This window comes from Alosa pseudoharengus, unplaced genomic scaffold (assembly GCF_046254945.1).
Source record: "Alosa pseudoharengus isolate Yale_2024_CS ecotype anadromous, Long Island Sound unplaced genomic scaffold, YU_APseudo_1.1 YU_APseudo_1.1_scf_23, whole genome shotgun sequence".
NCBI classification, from domain to species: domain Eukaryota; kingdom Metazoa; phylum Chordata; class Actinopteri; order Clupeiformes; family Clupeidae; genus Alosa; species Alosa pseudoharengus.
The window spans coordinates 2,286,680-2,310,759 of NW_027468685.1; the positions used below are offsets into that span (position 1 = coordinate 2,286,680).

The 24,080-nt window shown below is 41.5% G+C and overlaps 1 long non-coding RNA gene and 1 pseudogene across 1 annotated transcript; one reads left to right on the forward strand and one right to left on the reverse strand.

Annotated features, from left to right (window-relative positions):
* Positions 1-3,569: 3,569 nt before the first annotated feature.
* Positions 3,570-4,165, reverse strand: LOC143140037 (uncharacterized). Its single transcript, XR_012990518.1, has 2 exons — positions 3,999-4,165; positions 3,570-3,707 (listed from the first exon to the last, which is right to left on the reverse strand). It is a non-coding gene; the product is annotated as an uncharacterized LOC143140037 (long non-coding RNA).
* A 7,964-nt stretch (positions 4,166-12,129) lies between these two features.
* On the forward strand, positions 12,130-22,282 carry LOC143140097 (GTPase IMAP family member 8-like; annotated as a pseudogene).
* Positions 22,283-24,080: the final 1,798 nt, after the last annotated feature.

The window sequence follows — 24,080 nt, forward strand, 5'->3', positions numbered from 1 at the left end:
CTCATTTGGTTTGGGAGAATGAGTACTGTGCTTGACTCCGCCCCTTGTTCTCCTGGTAAGATCTCCTGCCTCCCACTTCGGCCTGACTGGGCCCAGGGCTTGAGGAAGAACCCGCCTGCCTTTAGGATCTCTTCAACTCCATTGATGTTCTGGTCCAGCTTTTGCAAGTCATTATGGGAAGTCAGGATGTCATCAACATAGGCATCCTCTTCAAGGATCCTACGTTCCTCCTCCAGTTCAGCGAACATGGGCAGTTTTGCAGTCTCTCTCATGGCCAGTTGTGCAATGCACCCTGCTGGTCGATCGCCAATGTTGACTCTGGTGATGGCATACTCTTCAATCTCTCCCTCCTCAGTGTCTCTCCAGAGAAATCTGTGGAGGTGCATCTCCAGGTCTTCTAGCCACACAGAATTGTACATTTTCTTGATGTCGCCAAGGGCAGCATGGACGCCTCTCCTGAACCTGAGTAGTACCGCTCGGATGGGATTGAGGACATCGGGCCCTTTCAGGAGAAGGTCATTCATGCTGACACCTTTAAACTTCTGGCTGCTGTTCCATACCAGTCGCACAGGTGTTGTGAGAGAGTGCGGGTTTGGCGCCACCAAGTGGCTGACATACCATACTGGTCCTTTCCAGCTGGCAACGATCTCTTTGGTAAGTTTCTTTGCTGCTCTTCTCTCCACCATCTCATGGACTTGAGCTGTGTATGCCATTCTCCACTCTGGCTCTTTTTTGAGTTGTTTTTCTGTTCTCAAGAAGGTGGCTTCCACCCCACTCCTATTGTTGGGAAGGGAACTTGGATCTTGAATCCAGGGGTATTTTGTGTCCCAGTGTGGTTCATCACTATGATCATCTGCTTTGATGTAGGTGAGGCCTTTCCTTATAATTTCCAGCTCTCTTTCCTCATTCAGAGTCATTTCCTTTCCTCCTGGTTGACAGTTGCCGCACCGGCATCCTCCACACTTTGGTTCGCAAGCTGCTCCAATGCTGTCCCATTTCCACCAGTCCAAGAACTCTCTGTGAGCAACTGTGCCTTTGGTTTCAGCTGAGAACTCTTGTGTCTTAGTTAACTCTTGATATTTGACAGCGGTTGCCCTCATGGATCGAGCAAAGTGTGTTTCAGACCTGTGTGCAGCCATATCAACTTCTTCAAACAAATCTGGATGTGCTCCACCAACAGTCTTCCCTAACGGGCCTTCCCATAAGACAAGGTCTCCAATTACCTTCACTCTTTGCGGAGCAAGTCTCCCTTCGCGGTGGCTTATCAGTAGCTCAATGCTCTCCGGTCTCTTCAGATCGCCTAGCTTGACTTCTGGGAAGAACTTCTTGAGTTGGTCTGGTTTAATGACTCTGTGGATGTTGGCAATTTCATTCAAGCCATAACAGACAATCTCATGAGCTTTTTCCGTGCCTCTAGGTGTTTTGACCCTCACTCTGAGGAGATATCTTCTGGTTTTAACCTTCATGGCCATTCCCCCAACTCCATGGACGACTAAAGTGATGTTTTCACTTCGAAGATTTAATCTCCTGGCAGCTCTGTGGGTTATGTAATTTGTATCCGATGCCAAGTCAATCAGGGTTCCTATTTTCTGTCCTGCATTGGCAGTTACCTCAAGCAGCATTAGAATAACAGGCAATTCTTCTAACGACTCAATCACTCCAAGCTGATTCTTCTCAACACAGTTTGTCTTCGCAGTGATGTTGGTGAACGCTTTCTTGAACTTTTCTGCCATCTCCGGGGAGAGCTTAGACACAAATTCCTCCTGCTCTTCGGTAAGTTTATGCCTTCTCACATTGGATTGCCTTCTGTCTGAGTCACTCCTTTTGAAGTCCCCCTTCAGGCAAAGAAAGAAATGGTGGTCTTTTTTACAGTCTCTGTTCCTGCACAGGTAAGTGTCTTTGCATTCATCATCTTCTCCATGACAGACCAAGCACCTCTTGCAGGCACCAAGCTTTTCTACAGCATCCAACTTTTCCACTGGCTTCAGTTCTTTGAAACGCTTGCAAAAGAAGATCTTCTCTCTGTGCTTTTCATCTCCACAGACAACACAGCCGCCTTTCCTTGTGGACCGCGTGGATGCATATTTCCTCTCCATAGAAGCATATTTCTTTTCTGGCTTTTCACTAACTCCCAGCTGTTCTAGTCTTTCAAGAATTTCCTCTTGTGTTTTCAGGAATTTAAGAAGGTTCTCAAAGTGATTATCTGATGTGACATTATTCCTTGGGTTAACCATGAAGACAAGCCAATCCCTCTTGATGTTGTCAGGTAACTTGCTCTCTATGGATTTGATCACTAGAGGGTTGTTGATGGCTCCTGTGTTTCCAAGCTCTGTGAGGTCATCCAGGGCCTTCTCTATAGTTTGGATCATGTCGATAACTTTCCTAGGCTGATTTGCTCTTAAAGCAGGAATTTTCTCCAGATCTTCGATTATCTCCAAGGCAATTGTAGACTTGTTTCCATACCTGTTCTCAAGCACCCTGAACATGTCCCCAGCAGTATTGTAAGTTGACAAACGGAGGTCTCTGCATATTCTCTCATCTACACTGTCAAGGAGTTGGATCTTCTTTACCTCGACTGAGCCTGTTGGTTCCCCCTGCTTTTGCAGACTCTCCCAGTCTCTTCTCCATCGGTGGAAATTCCTCTTATACCCACTGAACCTGGGTAGACAGGTTGGTTTTATTCTCAGTGTTGGCTGTGGAGCTGGCATGGGCATCTGTGGCACTCTCCCTCTGTCTCTATCCTCAGCTGCAATTCTTAGTGCTGTGAGAAATTCTGCCCTCCTTGCTTCAAGGTTGTTGCTGTATGCCTTCAAATCCTTCACTCTGCCTTCCAACCTTTCTTTTTCTGCTCCTGGAATCCACATCTCCCACTCTGCTAGGCTTGTGATTGCATCTTGGACTTGTGTCTTCGCACCATCCCACCGTAGTTCGTAGCCATCTCTATTTATAGCGGTAACAGGTATCTGAGCAACTCCATCACAGGCTGTCTCGGCTTCTTTGATTGCAGACTTCACCTCGTCTTCCCCGTATCTAGGCCATAGGTTGGACTGGATTATCTTCCTGACCTCATCCAATCGTGCTTCGCATTCTTGGAACGTCTTCTCAATTTCAGTCTGCTGCTGCTTGTTCAGGTCAGCTTCTTCACCCTCATCGGCTCCAGCTTCAATGTCTGCCAGAAGGCCAGCCCTGTACCCGTCATTTGTCTCACTGACCTCCCTCGCCTCCGAAGTGAGCTTCTTGAACTCCTCTTGTAGTTCACTCTTTGTCATATTTTTTGCGCCTCTGCTAAGGAAGTTTGCTCGCTTGGTAAAAGTGCTTTTAGCTAAAGTTCTTTCTTGCTTCAGCTCCTTCACTGTTTTCCCAAGAGCTTCCTTCGCCATTCTGAGACGTCAGTCAATCCTCCTCTCCACGACAACAGCTTTGCTGACTTCAGGCCGTTAATCCTTTTGTCTTCACTGCCACGCGTGGTTATCAACTGTCAAGTTGTCTAGGTGTTGCAATCAGTACAGCTCCGCCCAAACTTGAAAATGGCTTGTTCAACACATGAAGGATGCAAAGGGACAACTCAATTCCTTTTTGGTGTTTTATTTTTCTTCCAGATGGTTCTGATGGCATTGGTAATATGTTGAAACAGTTGAATTGTTGTATGAATTGAATGTCATAGGATTAGGGACTATGGACTATGGAATAAGGAATAGGTTGATAACCTTAAAGATAAACAGAAAATAAACATGCATTACTTCACACAACAAACAATGCATGGTAAAGCAACAAAGCAATGAACAAAGCACAAAGCAGCCCGAACAAAGCACAAAGCAGCCCAAACAAAGCAACTCCTTACACATCTCAATTTCAATGTAATCCACTATATCACTTCATGCAATTACCTCCACTACCACATTATCTGCACTAAAGAAATACATATATAATTAAACATATAATTTGTGTTAAGCACTAAATGCAACATACAGTTGTAAATCATTCCAAACATTACATACCAGTTGCGTCTTTAGGGTCGAACAATGAGCTGTCTTTCTTGTTACCAGGTTCAGGAATCCAAGCAAAGGGGTGACCAAACTAACTCCAAACATTTCATGCCCATGCTTATCTGGCAGGTGCGCAGGTAAAAGCAGTCCCTCCAGCAGTGCTGACTAAATCGTAGGCATTTGGGTTCTCTGCCCTCTTCAGGCCTGGAGTTGGAAAAGCTGTGGTTGTGCCCAGTTGTGGCGTGTGCTCATGTATTGTGATTATTGTGACATTATTGTTTATATGTGATTAGGTCATTCTCTTCTTTGACGAAACAGGCACATTCCATCCAACTTTCTACCCATTCATCCTCGTCAAACCATTCACTCATCCACCTATCTGCCTATCAACATCCATTCAAATTGACCAGCAGAGGTTTCGTTTTCAGGACATTTTGATGATATGCCGGTCAAATATCCTATAATCGTTTCTTAATTAATCAAGTTGAGGAAAACTGGAGACAGGCTATGTAGCTTAAAGAATGACATAATCAGGCAGTATAGAATGCAACATGTTCATGTACCCCCACCATCCGACACATAAAAACGTAACACATTCTATTGACACATTCCAGGCATCATGTTTACAGTAATTAGCCGCCCTACATGATAACAAATAACAAAATCAAAATGTGCAACTGGTCTATGAGCTTTCACACTAAAAAAAAGTGTGGAGAACAACATTATGAAACACAAAGAATAAAGAGAACATAGGCTTAAGATTTACGTAAAAAAAATGTGTAACACCTTTACGACATTGCCCTTTTCATCTCGCGTACCACTGGTGGTAACCATAGACTGTAAAAAATAGGTGGTAACATACCATAGTTTGGGAATCCCTGCCCTAATGCTATGCCTCTTTATTTGATAACACTAAATTAAGAAATATTTCCTATTCTGAAAATTGTTTAGTTTCTTTTTCTTTCAATGATAGCCTCATTCGATTGTGCCGCAAATTATCTTCGGACCAGAGGCCCTAACCCTGCATAATCATTGTTTTAGAATTTTCGAACGAAAGTGGTGATAATTGGAGGAGTTCACTCCACTGAATTTCAACATACCATTTTCATTACAGGGTAGCATCTCATTGGTAGCCCTATTGCATCTAAATTGTATACAACCATTAACCTTTCTCACCTTCCCTCCTTCTGTTTGTCCAGTGTTTCCAATATATTGACTAATCTGTGGCGGGTCACCATGGAATCAAAACCGGCCGCCACACAATAATGTTTTATGTTGTACTATTTAAATGAGATAAATTTGGATGTTGAGTTTAGCATGCTTACTGTAGTTACAGCTGCTTGTCAGTTTCGACTAGGTTAGGCCTACTCGTGCAGGGCTCTATTCATTTCATTGACTCTGACACTGAATGTTTACAAAATCCAGATGTAAATGGAAAAGTGTTTCCCAAGACTCAAAAGTGCTTGTCCCAAGGAGAAGTATGAACCTTTATTTTAAAGAAGCCCTATGCAGGTCTGGTTATTCCTTCGCTGTTTCTGGGTTTTCGCCTGATTTGGGCTCGCATTTTTCACGACATAGCTCCCCCTGCAGCTTCGTAGCAAGTGACTGGTACGCTAAACCCCCACTAGCTAGCTAGCCATCAAGAAACCAAGCTAAACACATACAGGGCTCACAATAAAACGGTCGAGCAAACACATTGTTCAAGAGACTATCAAATCACATTACAAAAACGAAGTTCACCCAAGGGTAGGCTACTTACAATTTCAACAGCAACAAAGCCAAGTCGGAGTCCGTTTTGCAGTTTTCTTAGAAACTACAATCTAACTACATTTTCGAGGTGCGATTGGGCACTTCCGCTGAGTTACATCCGGATGTGTTCGGACTGCGACCAGAAAGTTGCATATTCGGTTTTTCCGCGGAGAAGCACTAGGGGGAGACGAAGCACCCACCAAACGACCCAAAAAGTGTTGTAGAACCATCAGAACGACTCTCAATCTGCATAATTAAGGTCATTTTTGCTCAAATTGTTGCATAGGGCTTCTTTAACTAACTACATAGAAAACATTATGAATTGCATCCACACATCAGCAGCCTTTTAACTGTGTTAAAATTGAAAGGGTTCCCTCACGAACATCTGCAAGGGTCCAAAGTTGCAAGGGTCGTTTTCCGCTCACAGGAGCTAGGGGGAAGCGTGACGGCCACCATTCAACCCGAAAAAAGTCATTTAACCATTCCAATGACTCCGAAGCTGAGCGACGAGTACGAATGAACAGGTATGATAAGGGACCAGATTACAAAATAATTCAGTGGAAATGCATGGATTCCAGTTGCTGCTACTGGAAGCAACCGGAATCCATGCATTTCCACGGAATTATTTTTGGAATCTGACCCTTTATCATACCTGTTCATTCGTACTCGTCGCTTGACTAAATACAAGATGGCGGCGAACGGTAAACTTCATGTAGGCTACTGTCTGTATAAATCGTCTTGTAAATAAAATACCAGTGCTTTTTCAATGTCTCGTTTTAAATGTCAAGGCCCTCAGAAGTCTACCAATGAAGTATGGAGCTACTTTGAGCCTCGTAAATGGTGTAAAATAGTGATTTATTTGCATGGTTAGGCCGATGACCGAGGCACCCCCATCGAAAAACTGTTGGTAGCATCTGCTAACTAGCGCCAGATTTCTAAGTGCAGGGAACAAGCCGAGATGAGCTATGAGACATACGTTCACACTCGGTATCATGTTTCAACACACTTTAGGTCAATATCACACCGGAATTCTCCTTTAACATACAGAGCAACACTTCCCAACTTAACATACAGATTCCCATTCATTTGTCCCATTGACGTTTTGGAAAAATCTGTATCTAAAGAGTTTTACAGCATCTTAGGCTAACCAGCTACGGCATAACTCATAAGCATACAACATATAATTTCGAGTGAAAAAACGAAGAGAAAATCCAAAAAAAGTCAAAGGTACCTATTTTCATTTCAGAGAGAAGGAACTACTCATCCCATAAACCACCGTGCCTCACTGAATAATATATAAGCAAGTACGAACCAGCGCAAACTGCCATTTGAACGACTTCCAACCGGCGAAAGCACGCAAACCCTTTCCTCCAAACAGTGATTTTTATATAGTGAATGTGCAGTTAATAGCAGTTATTTCAGGAGTAATCGTGTAAATAATGGTGTTTTGATATTGAATTTTATATTTATCATCGTGTATTTTATATCGTGTGTGTGTGAAAGCGGTTAACGTTAAAGTTAGCATGGTGCAGTGCTTCGTACCTGACTGTCATCACCGCTCAGTCGGGCTGATGCATGGACCGGTGCATGCATCTGCTCTTGGACCACCATATTCAGTTTATTAACTTGCCGTGAATTATTACACAAAATGTTCATTAAATGCATGAAGAAGTATTCCTAGGTTAATGATTGATATGAATCATACATTATGAAGGCTACAGTAGCCTAGCTAATGTTAACTAGCAGCATTAACGTTACCAACCTCCCTGCGAAACTCACCACAACTTTTTAGGTCTTGTCCCTCATGCTGGCCCTTACAAAACCCACAAGCTGACTCTCGGACACACAACAGTCAATAATGTGACCCGATTTAAAGTGGCTTTCACCCCTTTGGACACTCACTAAAACATAATATATTTCATACCTGTGTTGCAGCTAAGGCCAACCGTCCCGAATTGTGCGGGACATCCCGTATTTTGGGTGATTTTGATTTGTCCCGTCAGGGTCAGCTCCATTCCCGATTTTTAATCACAGCTCATCGGCCTTGTTAACTTGTCAATAGTAGGCTACTGTAAACGCACCTGGAACAAAGTGTCCAGTGCCGCCGCTACCACGCGCATCTCGCACTGTGCGCACGGCACCAAGGGACAGAAGGGGCACCACAATTTAGCCAGAGAAGCTTTAGGCCTACTTTCACTCTTCTTAGAGAACGATTACAATGTCAAAATGCAGCAACAGCTTCTTACATAAGGATGATACTTTTTGGGTCCTCAGTCTCCATTATGCAACAGATTTAACTTGAACGTTATGCTACTCGTTTTAATTGGGAACGAGAGGGAGAGAGGGTGGAAGTTTCCAGGTGGCTTGTCATTGTTGGTAATTGATTTCACCTTCAAGTTTTTATTTTTAATATAACTTTTAAAAGGAAATCATGAGAACAACAAAAACAACGCGAGGATATTGTGGAATTATCCGGTTCACACTATGCTACTGACCATTTATAAAATGTGAGGGCACTTTGACATAGGCTGCACACATTTGGACTGTGATAGAATATGAGGAGTGGTCTTTGCCTTTGTGTAATGTAATTGGTGAATCTTGAAGTCTTCAAGTCTTCAATAATCCGTTTCCCTTAAACTAAGCATTTACGTGAAACACATGATAGGCTATGTCAACTGAAATATTTCCACTGGTAGCTAGGTGGCTCATAATTCACTTTTAATTGCAAACATAAAATATCTAGCTAGCATCATTACATGCTTCTATTTCCACAGGAATGAAGGTTACTTAACTTAATATACTTATCTTTGTGCTATAGGACTAAATGTGGCACAAACAATGTTAGAGTTTGTGGAATAGCCATAGGCTATGGAATAGCCATATATTTAAATGGAGCTGGCAAAATATTCTGAATAGCCTACCGTGTAGACAATGCTCTTAAAGTGACAATGCACCATTTGCAACCATCAGTTTAACAGCATAAAATCGGTAGGCTAGTATTTCTTAAGAAATGTATAAAATAAAAACAAAATTACTTTGTCATTATTACCATTTGAATTTCATATATATGGGGGGGGGTGTCCCTCATTTGGGGTCGAGGAAGTTGGCAACCCAACTTGCAGCATGTAGACTAATGTTAGCTGCATTATGTAATGACATGCAATGTCGGAAATGCTAAAGGTTAGCCTGTTGGCTACTTGAAAAGTTTGAGTGTTTAAACTAACATTTACAGTGGTCTATGTGATAGTGTATTGGCCCTGACTAAGTTCGTGTGATGTATAAACCACAATCCTTGTTGATACAAGTACCAATATTCGTCAAGAAAGTTTTTAATCACATTAAGAGTAAAAGACTCCGCCATCTTTGTCAATAATTTTCGCAAAACTAACTTGGCTAACGTTATATTATCACCATTTTTGTTTTATACCTGTAGGCTAAGTTAACCCTTTGTTCACGGCCTGCTTAAACACAGCGCATACGATATTATCAATCACTAATAAGGTCGAGATTTCACTCAAGCCTCTGATGTTCATAACTTAAATAAATGCAAATGGTAGGCCTAGGCTAAACACAACTGTGCTTGACACTAATTATTATCGTTTCCATGCAGTCAAAAACTGAAAAATGGCTTCCCTATGTGAAATGCATATGACCACAGAAGTTTGTTTTCAAAAATCATTAGCCTATTTACAGGCTTAAAACACGTCCAGATAAATCTAAATGTTGAACTTAATTTGTGCAATGATAGCCTATGTTATAATAGGCTACAACATAATATATACGAATTGTTTATACAATATAAACAATTCGCTTGAGTTATAGCTTTAGTCCTATTATTTAGGCCTACTCATCTAGGCTACTAGCAGTGGCGGTGCATAGGGGAGCAAAAAGTGGGTATGCGCTATATGCGGCGCATAGGGGAGCAAAAAGTGGGTATGCGCTATATGCGGCGCATAGGGGAGCAAAAAGTGGGTATGCGCTAGCATAGGGGAGCAAAAAGTGGGTATGCGCTATATGCGGTGCATAGGGGCGCAGCACCGTGGGGGCGCCAAAGCGATGGTAAAAAAATAAATAATAATATATTTGGTGTATTCTATATGTAGCTACTGTACGTTTATAAATCATTTCTGCATTTCCTCAATGTTAAATAACATTTTAGAGGACTAACAGGCTAGAGTAGGCGTCCTATCTCTTAAGATTCCATCATAGAATTTTGACATAAAAAAGGGATATAGTTATCAGTGTGGAGCCCCTTATAATAAAGTTGGTTAAGCTTAATTAATATATTAGTAATATATAACTATCAGTATGGGGGACCCTTATAATAAAGTTGGTTAAGCTTTATTAATATATTAGTAATATATAACTAGTCAGACGGTGAAGGGACTGAGACCAAAACTGGCTTATCACATTTATTCCTTAGGAAAAGTTAAAACAAAACAACAAGTAGTTGAATGGGCTATATTACATGCATCATTCCTATACCATCACTGTCAGCCCTACTAGCAAGGGAGACATGCGACATGGAATGTTCAGGTGCACAGAACGACAGTTAATTAATATTCTGAGACTCACTAAACACTCACAGACGTAGACCATACGGAGGTAATGCATAAACATAATGCTAAACATTCAATTCCTGCTAGACTGAATTGCACTTTCCATGCACACTAAGCTAAACTACACTGAATGCATGGAAAGTTACAAGCGGAGTTTACAGCTAGTCACGTTAGACTCAGTGTGTATGAACTCGTGGTCATAATGAAAACATTAATAAACGTTCTCTAAGTTGCTAGAATTGCACCCAAATCTTAACAATACATGTAAAGTAACATAATACAGGTGGTATATCAAAGTGTTCAACTTAAACAACATTTTACAGTTACAAAATTAAAACAAAGTGGGGAGAGCTTTATACAGTCAACCTACGCAATGCAAAGCATTCCGCTTCTGATCAGCTATGGCAACAATACAAGGACAAAACGCAGCAGAGCTGCAGTATACCGTTTCTCCAAAGGGGGCTCCAAAACACCAATCTCAATAAAGCTGCTTAATTACGGCGAAAATCACATACAAACACTAAACTACATTTCTAACTCTGTTACACCCCCCTCCCCTGAATTTCACCAAATTCAAGCAGCAACCAAATAGTACTTCCAAAGGCAAAAAGTACACTACTGTACTTTCAAAGACTAGACAGAGAGTCACCAATTACAGGACAGCCAACCACAAAGGTATCCAATAAGGATGAAGTGGAAGAAGAGGAGCGCAAACTCTCACACAACCAACCACTGGCAGTAGGGTGCCTTATACACCCCACAAGACCATAAAGCCATAAATTCCATAAATTATCCACAAAGCTAATCAGAAAAGCTAGATAAATAATAATATGTCATTAACTTTTATATTAGCATATAGTTTGTAAATAAACATTTAACATTTAAATGATGTAAGAAATAACTGTTAATTAGTGCCAAAAATATATTTAGTTAACTATTAACATATATTAATACAATATTAGTTAATAGATTTGTTAAAACATTAACATACAGATTTTATGCAAACAACTAATATTTAATTAATGATGAAAAAACTATTAACTTGTGCCAAATAGATATTTTAGTAACAATTAACAAATATTAACAAAGGGTTAGGTAATTACTAGTTTGCTATTTATTATGGCACCTTATTATGGAGTGTTACCGTTTTTTCCTACATGGACCATTTTTTGTGTCAAATTGGAGTATTTAATCTAGCCACTCATGTTTAAACATTAGGCAGACCTTTTCTGGGGCATCTGCTCTGCCTTTCTTTTCGCCATGGTAGCCTACTACATAACTGGAGCAGAGCCCGCCTAGAGTAGCCTAAAGGATACTTTGTATGTAAACATTTTAATTTAGGCTACATCCTGCTTGGTTGTCAGACATGTCAGCATTTTAAATGTTTATTACCTAGCCTACATCGGTGTTGATGCTCAGATTTTTAACCCCTGAAAAAAAATCGTTTGTGCGGTCTGAAAAATCTATTGCGCGGCCTGCCACTTGGACTGGTCTGCGTGGCCGCGCTCTGCTGGCCAGGCTGGGTTCCGCAGAGCAGTGTTTGTTGCTGATGACGGCCTTCTCCCAAGATCACAAACAGATTCATGCCTTTGGTCCTCCTTGCTGTGCCTCAGAGATAGGTAATCCCATCCTCATCGCCATTTATGTGGTCAAAATTACTCCAAGACAACTGGTGTGAGACTGCAGCTTTATAACACGATACTGGGAGCATGTTACCCACATGAAATGTCAAAGTAACAAGCCCACATATCTGTGGGTGAAACTAGTTCTTATACCCTTAACACACACACTCAACCAGTGATCATCTAACCAGCTGGTATTTACCAGAGATAAGGATGTTTACAAGAATCCCTCAACCTAAGCCATGTTTATGTTGGTATCCCCCACGTTACATTCCCACAGAGGGGGTTTCAGATGACACAGGCCAGGTTATCATAACAGTCAAAGGATGGTAACCAGATTTCACTGCATATATTTAAGTTATATTAAAACAATGAGAAACCTAACAATTATACCACAGCTGCATTTGATTCATTTGCATAATGATTTCACTACACAAGCAGGCAGGCCATCCAAAAATGTATTGCAGTCCAGTTAGGAAGGAATCATGGCCTGCACAAGCTGTTATGTGGCATATTGTTGGTCTGTCGTATACTGTATCTGCAAACATGATCCCCCAACACCATTACCCCACCTGCATTCACTGACTAGCAACACAAAAGCGTCGTGAAGCTTTGAGGATTGTGCTGGTGGGGATGACTGGAGTGGGAAAGAGCACTACAGGAAACACCATCCTGGGAGAGAAAAAGTTTAAAGCAATGTTCAGCCCCGGCTCTGTGACAAAAGTGTGTCAGAAGGAAAGAGCAGAAGTGAATGGGAGAGATGTGTACGTCATTGATACTCCAGGCCTGTTTGATACAGGTTACAGTAATGAAGAGATCATAAAGGAGATCATAAAGTGCATCTGTTTCTCCTCTCCGGGGCCCCATGTGTTCTTGATTGTTCTCCAGCTGGGTAGATTCACAAAAGAGGAGCAGGAGACAGTGAAGTTGATTGTGGAAACCTTTGGTAAAGAATCAGCCAAGTACACAATGGTGCTGTTCACTTATGGAGATAATCTGGAAACAACCATTGAGGAATTTCTGAGTGGTAATGAAGAACTTACAGAGTTCACCACTAAGTGCTATGGGGGATATCACGTGTTTAGCAACAAGAACTCAAATAATTCCTCTCAGGTCACAGAGCTGCTGCAGAAGATTGATAAGAGGTTGACAGTGAATGGCGGAGGCTACTACACCAATGAGATGTACCAGCAGGCTGAAGCAGAGATTGAGAAAAAGAAGGCACAGATTCTGAAAGAGACAGAAGAGAAGAGAAAGAGAGAACAGGAGGAGCTGGAGAAACAGATTAAGATGTTAACAGAGTTGGAGAGAGAGAAAGAGAGAACAGGAGGAGCTGGAGAAACAGATTAAGATGTTAACAGAGTTGGAGAGAGAGAAAGCTAGAGAAGAGCTTAGAAAGAAACAGGAGGAAGAAGCTAGACGTAAAGCTGAGTCAGATAATGCATTTATAGCTGAATGCGCAAAAAACGGTGCCATTAGAGGTGGTATAACAGGTGTTCTAGGATGTGCAGGTGCAGTCGCGGGGGCATTCGTAGGGGCAGCTGGAGGAGCTGGAGCGGGAGGAGGAGTGGGAGCAGTTGGAGGAGCAGTAGTGAACGACTTAGTTAATTGATTGATCAAAAATATATATATTTCCAACCATTCTTAATCTGCTTCTTCTCTCTACCCAATTATAGTCCTACTGCTTTTATCTTTACGGCATTTATTGACACCACATGTATTCTTACCACATACTAGACTAACATTTCTGTTATATAATGTTTGCCTTTGTGGACATGATGTGTATTTATGCTTCTTTCTGTAATGCCAGGACTTTATGCAAAAAGACAATGTGATGTGTGTTAAATAAAGGGATGATTAATGGATTTAGTTGTATTTTCTTTATAGCATTTGAAGTACTATTTTCACAGACATTTATATATCTGACTCAATCAAAAAACATTTTTATTTGCTGCATCTCTAAAGTAGCCTGGCTAACGTCAGACCTCATCTCATCGAGATGGGGTCTGGGAACTACACGTTAATTTTCTCGTATTTGAGCCAGAGCCATTTATTGGGCGATACGAATGTCTATCAAATGCGTCTATACGTAGCTCATAACCACTTCGGTGTGTAGTCATCGTCTTGCTGTCCCCCCTCCGTTCTGTGATTGGTTCTTTTGTTGAGGTGAAAACAAAGTCCATGGAATCCAGGCTGCCTAGCAGCATGAATAAAATCACAAACAAGGCAGCATGGGAAAACAATGGCTATTTCTAAAGGCAAATTAGCGAAATTTAAAAACTTTAATATGATACCTGCCCCAAATACCTTGATACTGATACTAAAAGGCTACCAGTGTAGGACAAAAACCTTAATATCAGGGAAAGTAAAATAATTATATATATATATATAACAAATATGGACCATTTAAACAATCTGAAAATATTGTGTCAAAGTAAAGTGTGAAAACAAGCCATAGACATGACTTATTGTACCATAGTATGTTCAGAGATATTGAGCTAAATAACAATTTTGGAAAGGGCTTCTAATTAGTTCCTCTCCATGGCTAAGGTATCCTATGAAAACACTGGATGAGGTGGAGGCACAGATCGGACATGATGGATAATGTTGAATCGTTTACAAGATCACTGGCTCCTGGTACATCGTTTACAAGATCACTGGCTCCTGGTACATTGGGTTTTTTTTTTAAATCACTGGTGAGATCTTTCAGGATATGTTTCACATCAGCAGTGGATCCACTGTAACTGTGGTCTGTATTTAACTCCACAGAGAGGCGTGAAGATTTGAGGATTGTGCTGTTGGGGAAGACTGGAGTGGGAAAGAGTGCTGCAGGAAACACCATCCTGGGGAGGAAGGGATCATTTGTATCGCATTTCTCCTCCTCCCCTCTTACAATAGAGTGTAAGGTGGAAATGGTTGAAGTGAATGAGAGAAATGTGTACATTGTTGATACTCCTGATTTGTTTGACACTAGTGCAGAACTGAGCAAAAATAACATTCTAGAGTGCATCTCTATGTCCAGGTCGGGTCCCCATGTGTTCCTGGTTGTTATTGAGCTGGGGAGATTCACACAAGAGGAGCAGGATACAGTGGAATTGATTAAGAAAATCTTTGGTGAAGAATCAGCCAAGTACACAATGGTGCTGTTCACTCATGGAGATAAACTGGAGGGAACAACCATTGAAGAATTTCTGTATCATAATGAAAAACTTAACCAGTTCATCGCTCAGTGCCATAAGAGATATCATGTCTTTAAGAACAGGGACCCAGAGAATTGGTCTCAGGTCACAGAGCTGCTGCAGAAGATTGATGATATGGTAGCACATAATGGAGGAGGATGCTACACCACTGAGATGTACCAGCAGACTAAAGAAGAGATTGAGAATAGAAAGAGAGAAGAGGAGGAGCTGGATCAGCAGGATAAGGACAAGCCAAGTGTGGGGGAAGAGTTCAGAAAAAGGCAGGAGGAAAAACCTAGACAGCAATATATATATACCATAGGTGCCGTAGCAGGTGGTATAACATGTGCTGCAGCAGGTGCTTTTGCGGCAGGGCCAGTAGGTGCAGTCGTGGGAGCAGTTGGAGGAGCAGGAGTGGGAGCAGGAGTGGAAACAGTAAGAGATTACTGGCCTTCCATGTCAGGGGTAGCAGGAGTAATAGCAGGAGTGGGATCAGAAGTAATAGGAGGAGTGGGAGCAGGAGTGGGATCAGAAGTAATAGGAGGAGTAATAGCAGGAGTGGGATCAGAAGTAATAGGAGGAGTGGGAGCAGGAGTGGGATCAGAAGTAATAGGAGGAGTAATAGCAGGAGTGGGATCAGAAGTAATAGGAGGAGTGGGAGCAGGAGTGGGATCAGAAGTAATAGGAGGAGTAATAGCAGGAGTGGGATCAGAAGTAATAGGAGGAGTGGGAGCAGGAGTGGGATCAGAAGTAATAGGAGGAGTGGGAGCAGGAGTGGGATCAGAAGTAATAGGAGGAGTAATAGCAGGAGTGGGATCAGAAGTAATAGGAGGAGTGGGAGCAGGAGTGGGATCAGAAGTAATAGGAGGAGTAATAGCAGGAGTGGGATCAGAAGTAATAGGAGGAGTGGGAGCAGGAGTGGGAGCTGCTTTGAACGGCATACACACTTTCACTTGTGGCACTTCTGAAAGACCGGAAGGGCTGTTGCAAGGGGGGGATGAATCAGGCAGTCGCACAGAGCCTCAAGTCTGATAGGCCTTGCACCTGGCCAATGATGACATTGATCATTTATTCTTTAACCACATTGATCTCAATAAAAAATTCAAGTTTTTGCCTGTGCCTATTTACAAGGGCATTGGTCCCACCTCTTTTGGGGCCTACCATCAAATGTTGGACCTCTATAGAAAGCTGAGTACCTGTAGTTTTCGTAGGAAACAGTCAATTGTGTGGTGTACTCACACAGAGTTACAGAGGCTTGAATCTAGTTTCTAGTTCTTTCTGCCGGATTACAAGCATCTCTTAACTGATCACATTTTCAGCCCTCTAGGTCATTGGTTCCCAAAGACTGGGTCGCGACCCACAGGTGGGTCGCAGGAGATTTTATTTGGGTCGCCAGCATAGTCACAATTTATGTTTTGTAGGCTAATAGCTTATAGCCTACCATTCAGCCAGGGAAGCTAGCACCTTTCTTTTAGGATCTAGTTTGTTTACTACCACTACTACTTAGTGGTGTCATGTTTTTTGTCATAACTCAGGAACAGCTTATGCTGAGAGTGACTCGTAGCATGCCAGAATATCCCCAAACTCTCGGATGCGCATTAAAACTGATCTTTTCTGATCTTCACTGATCCATTGTAGAATGGTTTGAAGGGGCCCAACATAGAAAAGTTTGAGAAGCCATGGCCTAAAACAACAATTTGGGCAGTATTTGGTGGTTGCATGTTAGATCTGAAGTGAATTGGGTGGCGATGGTCTGTCGTTTTTAAAAAGTGGGTCCCCAGAAAAAAAGTTTGGGAAACACTGCTCTAGGTCACTTGATATCCCTTAGAAACACAACTGAGCCCTAGCACCAGGTCTTGTGAAGCTGTGTGCAAAAGTAGATCAATATAAAATAAAAATATGAGTGCTTTAGACCAGTATTTGCCAAGGTATGCTTATGCGTTTTGTAAAATGCCTATGGAAACTCCCCATAGGACTTTTTGTTATCCAAAATGCATACTGACAATCAAATGCTTACTGCACATGAACCCCTTTGTGTAGAAGCATAATCCTGGTCTCATATGAAAGGTAACACTTTGAGGTTTCTTGTGGACTATTTATATTGTATGTCAGGTGTTCTGATATAGACTAACTTCACAAAATATGGAATAATTACAAAAAAGTCTCTATTTTTGCATTTACTTTGTTGGTTCAATGAGTGTGTATAAGATAGACTATACATCTGTACAACTAATATTGGATAATACAACATGAAGATTCAATTTCTATGGATTCTTGTGAATATTTCAGTACCCAATATGTTGCATCTACTTATTGTGCTGCAGCTACACTGCAGCCAGAAGTCAGGGTAGCACCAAAAGCGGAGGAGGGGGAGGGGGGCATTTTGGATCAAATTTAATTGAGACATAATTGGATTAATCTGAGAATGTAAAGCACTATACAGATTGTACATGAAAAAAGTTGACATTTTTGGATTCCCAAGAGTCAAAGCTTTGAAATGGTGTATAACATTACTATGCTACATAGCAATACAATTGATTTAGAATATTGGGGGGAGGGGGGTAACTGTCCCGCCGGCGGGACACTGTTAATGAAGCCTGGTAAGCTAAACGGTTAATGTGGCTTAATGTCCTAAAACAACGATTAGTGATCACCAAATCTCATTTTGTTCCTCATAATAACTAAGAACCTTCAAAAAATCTAGCGTGAAGTCATATTATGAACTTCAGGCTACCTGACATGACAGTATGTTTCTTCAATCTCTTATTGGTATGTATGGGTATTGTTGCAATGCCTCATATATGTTGTTACCCACACCAATACAATAAAAAGTGAGTACTAAAAAAAAAACTATTTGCGCACCTCCAAAAAAAAAACTATTTGCGCACCTCGATCCATGTCCTTGGAGAGACTATTATGAATTGAAAAAGACGTTACCTGAAAGCTGGCCAACAATGATTTCATTGCTGAGTTTGCAGCAAAGAAAGCAAAAAACTTTTTTTTCTGAGTCAGGAGTCAATGTAATTTATTTGTTACTGACCAGTTTCCGTAGTGCATATCTTATCAATAGTTTGAATGTTCATACTCAATTAATTTTTGCCTGTTGAAGTGTTCGCCTTATCCATAAGCCCTATGATAAACGGCTTACGGATAAATATTTATGTGACTCAGCTAATATTATAAGCTATACAATTTCCTCTTAAAGACAAGCTGGTGTAGCCTATTAGCCCTGTTAGCACACCTGTCAAGCTCACACTGAAACCCCCCCCCCCACCCCCGGCGCGACAACCCTGTGGGCCATTAGAAGTTTAGAAATTGTTGTTGTTGTTGTTAATTATCAATCATAAAATCCCTTTAAATATTGAGAAACATATATGATTAAATTCCCTTTCTAATGTCAGTCAATTAAAGCCAACCAATCACAGTACCACTTACATATGTTGTCTGTAACCTATAATGAATGATAACATGTTTTAGTCTTATGTGTAGGCCCTAATTAATGCTTAGTCTATATGTAGCTCAGTCATTCAACCATGCCATATCTTGATGCTCAGGATGCTTATAACCTATAATCTAACAAAAGCTGTTTTTCTTAGTGTTGAGACAGTCTGAGACAAACATAGCCTATTTTCCTCTGTGTTTGTGTCGATATTTTGTAATGGTGTTATGAATTAAGTGAGCAGCCACCAACCTTCTTCACAACAGTGTCACAAGCCTGAATGATTTCGAACAAAGTGGTTCAAAAGTAGGCTAACAACTGAGAAGGAGCTTTGATGGCAATTTAAAAATCATATGATTAACGCAATGGCAAGCCCAGAAAGACCGTCTTAAAAATGCAAACAGTCATAATCCAAATCCATGGCCGCTTCCAACAAATTGTTAGATAGGAGAGTGTTTGATTATGTGACTGAAAAACGTAATAACGGAATACTCATCAGCTGTATGACGGCTCTAGTAGGTAAAAGGTGAAGATCACCAAAGAGCTGAACATACAAATTCAAAGCCTTAATGATGCGGCGCAATGGAATGTCACTGCATCGGAGAAGTCGTGCCCATCAGACTTCGAGGAGAAGCTACCTGTCTTTTCAGCGGTCGGCTATGTGATAAATTTAATGCTGATCAAACGCCAGGTTTTTTTGCGATGCCAACATCTGTCAGTGTTGTTGAAACTGCTTGTTTCAAGACTACAGTTAGACGTGTAGGCCTAGGCTATTGTTAATTTATTGGAAGTTATTGAGGCTATGGTTCTTATCAAGATCCGTGCATTAAGGCTACTGTCTATGACCAGGCCACGCTAAGTAGCAATAACCATAATAACCATAGTAATTAAAAGCCACTGATCTCTACAGCATGTATTGACACAACATGTACCATTAGCACATACTAGACTAATGACTCTGTTATACCACATGTGTTGTCTTTAGCTCATATCACTACATTACATACAATACATTGGTGTGTGTTTGTGCCTTTCTGTTATGCTAGCAGTTTATGTAAAAAGACAATATGATGTGTCAAATAAAGGGATGATTATGTAACCCATTAATGTCAGTGGATTATTGGAACAGTGGATTATTTCCTTTATAGCAGAGATTGAACTAGAGAAGAGGAGATCAAAAGACAGTAAGAGAGAGGAGAGCTAAAGAGACAACTTGAAGAAAAGTTGGAGGGAGATGTAAAAAACTGCAAGTTTACAGAGCATTTATCACCCCACATTGATATGAATGTGGGTTGAACATAGCAGGTGCTGTACTAGTAGGTGTGACAGCAGCTTTGCTTGTGTCCATTTAACTGTGGCACTGGAGTGAAAGAGCAGAAATTACCAAATGCACCATACTGTGGGTCTCCTGGTCTAGTTCCTCTATATATAGCATTTTTTGACACCACATATATTCTTACATTCTTACACATATTAGTAACTCTGTTATACCATATGTTTTGTCATTAGCTCATATCATATATGTTATTGCCCATGGTGTGTATATGTGCCTCTTTCTATTATGCTAGCAGTTGCGTGCAAAAAGACAATATGATATGTGTTAAATAAAGGGATGATTATGTAACCAATAGCACTTGTAGCAGAGATTGAATGAGAGAAGTGGAGGATCAAGAGACATGAAGAGAATATTGAAGAAGAAAACATCTAAATAAAAGGGAAGTGTAGAAAAAACAGAGTAAATATTAAACTACAAGCTTACAGAACATTTAAACACGTAAAGTTTTGATATGAATGTGGGTTGAATAGCAGGCACTGCACTAGGTGCAGCAGCAGGTTTGCTTGTCTCCATGGGAGCAGCTGGAGTGACAGGAGCTGGAGAAGCAAGTACCAAATGCACCATACGGTGGGTCTCCTGGTCTAGTTCCTCTATATAGTAGTACCACACCATACCATGGGTCTTCATGCCGCTAAATTAACCATACTGTGGGTCTCAGGCAGTAGGAGAAAGAGGGAGTGGAGAGGGTAGTGTTTTGGTGATAGGAAATGATCTTTGTGAATAATAGAGTAAGTAGAGTAAAGTGGAGTAGTCTTGTTTACAAAATGTACTGGGACGAACGGTTTTCTTCCACTTAGGGGAGACTGACATTGCAATTTTAGTCTTCGTAGACATTAGCCCCAATGAGTTCTTTAGTCTACGTAGACAGACATTAGCCCCAATGAGGTTCTTTAGTCTACGTAGACAGACATTTTGGGGCAGCCGTGGCCTACTGGTTAGCACTTCGGACCTGTAACCGGAGGTTTGCCGGTTCGAACCCCGACCAGTAGGCATGGCTGAAGTGCCCTTGAGCAAGGCACCTAACCCCTCACTGCTCCCCGAGCGCCGCTGTTGATGCAGGCAGCTCACTGCTCCGGGATTAGTGTGTGCTTCACCTCAATGTGTGTACACTGTGTGCAGTATGTGTTTCACTAATTCACGGATTGGGATAAATGCAGAGACCAAATTTCCCTCGCAGGATCAAAAGAGTATATATACTCATACTTATATACTTATATAGGGATCAAAAGAGTATATATACTCATACTTATATACTTATATAGGGATCAAAAGAGTATATATACTCATACTTATATACTTATATAGGGATCAAAAGAGTATATATACTCATACTTATATACTTATATAGGGATCAAAAGAGTATATATACTCCGGTGTTGTGCGGCCCGCCTCCCAATTTTCAAAACCCAATGTGGCCCTTGAGCCAAAAAGTTTGCCCTCATAGACAGACATCTTCTTCTTTATCTTTACCTTTATTTATTCAGGGGGGTCAGTTGAGAGCAAGCTTTCTTTTCCAATGACGCCCTGATTACATACACAACACAATATATAAGACATTATCCCCAATGTGGTGGTTTAGTCTCTATAGACAGAAATTAGCCCCAATGAGATCGTTTAGTCTCAGTAGACAGACATTAGCGCCAATGAGGTGATTTAGTCTCCTCATAAATGGACATTAGCCCCAATAAGGTGGTTTAGTCTCAATATATATGTCTGCCGTTCCTGAGGATTTATATCCAGCGAAGGACTACAGTGGGCATTACTTCAAATTGGCCGGCTTCACGCGTGATTCGCACGTGACCTCATGAGACTTTAATTTGTATTTCCCCAGTGACGCTGCAACGACGCTGCAACAACCCAAATAACCACCAGGTGGCTCTTGTGAGCAGGGTGTCTCGTAAAAAGAAATGGAGCCGTGTCCTTCCCAATAGAGCTACAGTATCCGTCCATGAGTAGGCCTACTAGAAGCCATTGTTATAATTTAATTTAAGCTATTTGGCTATGGCATAAGGCTTGGCTACGCATTAAGGCTTAACGTTCAATGAAGGAATGAAGCGGCTATTGGTTCGCAAAATAAACAAAATGTGGTTGACCTGGAAATTTCAACATGGTGATCAAAACGTTTTGGATTTCATGTTGACCGCGAATTCAGAGCATTAAGTTACGTTGTGTCAGTTAGCTAGCCTAGTCTAACCAAATCTGTTTTGTCTTGTGACAAAGTCTCCTGGTTCAATTGTTTCCAGTTTCATAGAAACTAGGGTGTTAACATTTGCAGTAGTCTACTACAAAATCCAACCTAATAGCATTAGGCCTAGGCATTGCGTTGATGTTTCTCCATTTCTTGTTCTCTTCACCTATCAGGCAGCCAGTGACGTTGGAAGTGGGGGTGCGGCCACCTCCGAAGCGCACTAAGACATTTTCCTTGTAGACATACCCATGGTTACACTAGACAGGCAATTGTGCTCTGTTCCCAGAGCATGCTTTCTCTGTCTATGATCTGCAGGCTTATAGGGCCTCCTCGATGAGGAGATTGCTAGTCCGCGGATAATATGCGGCAATTGAATGGTAGCCTATATGGAACCGCGGACCGAAAGAAAAATAAACTAAACATTTTCCTGATTAGAAAATATTTCTTAATTTAGTGTTCTCAAATGAAGAGACATGCAATTAGGGGGTAGTGGTGTCAGCGCTCATCCAATCTGCGCGTCTGCTGCACAAGTAAAAGTGAACCACTGGAGATGGCGTGTGTAAGCAACAAACAATGTTATTTAAAACAATGAATGAAGCGGGTCTTGCTGTCCCCCCAATTAGGCTTGGCAAAAAAATTGCCAATACCACTTTCAGACAAGTGACGGCACCTCTTCAGCAGATTTTGTTAGTTTATTTGGAGCTCCTTAAAATAGGCCGAATGTTTTTCATAAGGGTAGGTTTTCAGAACAGACAAGTCACATACAATCCATAATTTTCATAATTAGAGCTGCAGCAGATGTCACGCAGCTCAGAATTGATCATTACATCCCCCCATCTTGCCTGTTCATAATTCTGAGAAATTCTTGAATTGTGTGCATGTGTGCGTGTACATGTTTATGTTTATGTGTGTGTGTGTGTGTGTGTGTGTGTGCGTGCTTGTGTGTTTGCCTGCGTATGTGTGTTTGTGCATGTGCATGCATGCGTACATATGTCTACTGTGTGAGTATGTGTCATACGTATGATTACTGTGAATGTATGTGTGTGCGTGTGTATCTGTTCATGCACATGTGTGCACATGGAATGGGTTAACATGATCCCTGGAGGCAAACATACGGAAAAAAATTGGTCATCCTAGGCCCTACAGTTCTCAAGATATTCACAGAAAACTGTGTCTGCCCTACCCTCCTTTCGGGGGGTCCAGTCCAGTGGGGGGGCTACAGATCAAAACGACAAACGATGGTTCCATGCTATCCATGTGGGGTTACATGCCCACCAAGTTTCGTGTACCCCAGTCTTTCAGTGTCCCGGGAATCCTTGACGGAAATTTGGACATGCGAAAAAGAAAAAAAGAAAAAAATCTGACTAAACCTATATGACCGCCGCTTCGCTGCGCTGTCCTTAGATGGCAAGAAAAAATTTCACGTTATCGGCCTATTAACTGACCGCCCGATTCACGTTGGCTGGGGGGCAGGGGGGGCCAATCAGACATTTGTGCCCAGGGGTCTATGAATTGTTAATCCGGCCCTGCCCCCAACAAATCACACCTTTCCACCTCAGGGGCTGTATTCACAAAGAATTTTAAGGGTAAAAGTAGCTCCTAACTGGCGAATTTAGGAGCAACTCCTAAAAATAATGGGCGTGTCACTCCTAACTTTAGGACTCCTATTTTTTTCACTAAAAGTAATTCACAAAGCATTTCAGACCTAAAAGTAGCACTTAAGTCTGGGACAGCTTAACTCACAAACCGCTTTTTGTGGCATTTTGTCGCGATGTTTTGAAATCGTATGCGGCTACAGGAGCTTGCAATCGCAAGGAAACAATTTTGCATTGTAGGCATAACTAACTGATGCAATAACGCCACCAACAACAACCAAAACTAGGATACTCAGGGCCAGATGTACGTACATTTGCGAACGTAACGTTATCAGCGCCATGGACTGCGAACGCTGACAGACCCAAGTTTCCGTCGTATTTATCAATCGTTCAATCCTTGGTGTAAACTGCGCCTTTCTCTGCCTCT